This window comes from Gossypium arboreum, chromosome 2 (genome assembly GCF_025698485.1).
Source record: "Gossypium arboreum isolate Shixiya-1 chromosome 2, ASM2569848v2, whole genome shotgun sequence".
Lineage (NCBI taxonomy): Eukaryota > Viridiplantae > Streptophyta > Magnoliopsida > Malvales > Malvaceae > Gossypium > Gossypium arboreum.
The window spans coordinates 103,207,864-103,211,086 of record NC_069071.1 but is presented as its reverse complement, the minus strand read 5'-3'; the positions used below and the strand labels follow the sequence as shown (position 1 = coordinate 103,211,086).

Here is a 3,223-nt window from a genome sequence, read left to right as displayed (position 1 = left end):
TTTAAGATAGTTTGAAATTGGTAAATGAGAAGCATATGCGAAAGAAAATTGGCGTTTGGAGAGGGGAGGGGGGAAATTGGTAAATGAGAAGTATATGCGAAAGAAAATTGGCGTTTGGAGAGGGGGAGGGGTGGGTCCATTCAATTATTGTCCCAAAATAATCATCTGCCTGAACTTAAAGAGTGCCTATCGATGTCCACTGGGTAGCTTCACCTTCCTTAACCCAGATGTCAAATTGAGTGCAACTCCAGTTGATTTTAGTTGTAATCTAGCTCTTTTTAGAATAGCAGGGAAACATACAAAACTTTTGTTACTAATCCATGTAATTTGTAAAAGTTATGGATATATTTTATATATTTTAATTTGATCAATTTTAGGAATTATAATTTTGTATTGATTAAATTTTATTCTTGTGCTTTTAAAAATTTGAGATTTTAGTTTTGACCCAAACATTTATAATAAATAAATTTATTTGGTTAAATTTAATTACTAAATTTGTATTATGCATACAAGTATTAGATTTGGTTTATATTATCCATTTGTATCATTTTATGTTCTCTATTCTTTTAGAATTTTAAAATTTTAATCTTGACACAGATCATAATTGTTAATCTATTAATTGAATTTTTAGCAAGTAATGTTGGATCTTAATTGCCTTAAACAATTTTTATTGAATGGAAGTGTCTGACTAGAGCGGTCATTTTGGTTGTCATTGCGCAAAACGAGTAATCAAAGTAAATAATGAACACATAATTTTTTACGCAATTTGGTTTCCCTACGTCTGTAAAACCTAGCTCAGTGAGTAATTTTATTATCTTTAATCTACAATACAACAAATGGATCACGTCCTATCACTCTCCAAGTATGGAGACCTCACTTTTGTACATAAATATTAGAACACTCAGCTTTAAGTTCTTCTGTTGAAAACTTACATTGTAAACACAAGTAACAAACTTTGTTTTACTATAGCACCCCAAACCCGGCCCAGAAGTTATGGCCGGATCCGGCATGCCACACCAAAAACGTTAAAAAAAAAATTTCCATTCTAAGTCCAGAAAATCGTACTTGATGTTCAAAAGATTAATTCATTAAGGGTTAAAGTGAATGGAAGCTGTGCACCAGGTAGGAAACCGGAAAAGAGGTGGTGAGTCCATCGGACTGCTTAAGTACCAAGCTCCCTTCGGATCCAATCCTAGACATGCATACCGCCATTGCCACACCTTAACGTCATGGATATTTCTAGAAAACCGGTTCGATTAAGTCATTTTTAGGAAAAGTGATTAATTTTGGAAAATACTTTCATTGCGGAAGCTTTGCTTGTTGTCGTGTTATTTTGAAATCAACTGTTGTTTTTGAAAACGCGCCCTAAAGCTATCCAATTTCAACAGTTAAAATAAGTATTACCTATCTTACTAATACATATTAAAAACCACCAAAAATAAATAAGCGGCCTTATTACATTTAAAAGCCCAAAAATATCGAGGGCACAGAAATCATGCACTTTACAGTCTAAATTTTGCAGCTTACCAAAAACATTAATCGATTTACCTCACGAACATTCGCACACTCGCAAATCTACAAAATACCGGTTTTCGGCATTTCGACTTTTCGACTTTTGCCGATCCAGACTAAGAAAGAGGGTGTTAGTTACACACATTTTATGACGATATGTTGACGAGATCCACACACAAACCGCCTACAATTGGATTACTAACACGTTAATCTAACTATTCAAATACAAACTACGTATTAACCCCTTACGATATTCGGCCAACCACACCTACAGATTATAGTAAGCTTATAAGAAAACAATAGGCAACTCATTAACAAATTTTTGTCAATGTTTACCACATAATCATAATTTCACTGCAAGCTGTCTTCCTGAGCAACAGTCACTAAATTATTTATAACTGGAGCTACGAAACTCCAAATCAAGTGCCGTTAATTTTCCTGAAAATAGACTCATATATATTCTATCCATAAAATTTTCAGAATTTTTGGTTTAGCCAATCAATACCAGATTTTTCTCAAAGTTTCCCATGTTTCACTGTTTGACTAATCTGACCACCCTTCATTACGAATCAAATTTCTCATTGTACAGAATTCAAAATATGTTCTTGTTTATTTCATTAGAAACTAGACTCAATAAGCTTTAATTACATAATTTATTCAGCTTCTAATTCTTCTCCCACAATTTATGGTAATTTTCCAAAGTCATGTTACTGCTGCTGTCCCAAGCAGATTTATTACCAAATCACTCTTTCATACACCTATCTTGCATGCATGTTATTTAAACATGTATATCACCAATCAATCATCACATATCTATGATTTTTACTTAAGCATAATCTCCATTTCATCATTTTAAAGCACAACATGTTAGCTGATTTTTCCTTTAACATCTAAGGCACATGCATGCTCATTTGTTTGGCTCAACTTCACCTATCTTCCATTTTTCATCAAAAAACATGAAACAACAACCATTTCCTTCATTTTAATTCATGACTAAATGCTCACAACACAACTAAAAATCAAAATATACTTCAAGAGTTAAGGTAGAATCAAGAAGAACTCATGAACTTCAAAATAGAAGCAAGGTATCAAGAACTTACCTTCAATTTTCCTCCTCCTAATGACCAAATACTCAAGAGCTTTCTCCTCTCCTTTCTCTTCTCTAACTTTCAGCTATGATGAACAAAGATGGACAAAACTTTGTTCTTTTCACCCCTTTTTCTTTAATAAAACTTCATATTTCATCCATTTAATTCTTTAATACAAAAGACATGAAATTCTTATCCTGAAACATTTACCTAACCCATTATCATGAAACATTTACCTAATACATTATCATAAAACATTTACCTAACCCATTATCATGAAACATTTACCTAACACATTATCATGAAACATTTACCTAACCTATTATCAATTTGTATCAATTTGTACCTTAAATTATGGATATCAAGTGTACATTTTGTCTACATTCAACATGATGGCTGGCCACTTCATGTAAAATGGGAGGCTTGTCATGCAAATCCTCCTATTTTGCACTCCTATTTATTTGGTCACTTCAATTTAGCCTATAGCATTTTCAAACATTTTCACATAGGTCCTATTTCATAATTTCACTCACAAATGACAAAATTAAAGCATGAAATTTTGCCAATCATTCACAGAATTCCCGAAAATTGGGGCGTTACATTTACACTCTCAATGCACGCTT

The 3,223-nt window shown here is 32.7% G+C and overlaps 1 long non-coding RNA gene across 1 annotated transcript; it reads right to left on the bottom strand.

The window, feature by feature from the left end:
- Positions 1–1,297: 1,297 nt before the first annotated feature.
- Positions 1,298–2,770, bottom strand: LOC128289359 (uncharacterized). The gene is made up of 2 exons (XR_008278977.1): positions 2,613–2,770; positions 1,298–1,696 (listed from the first exon to the last, which is right to left on the bottom strand). It is a non-coding gene; the product is annotated as an uncharacterized LOC128289359 (long non-coding RNA).
- Between the last annotated feature and the right edge of the window lie 453 nt (positions 2,771–3,223).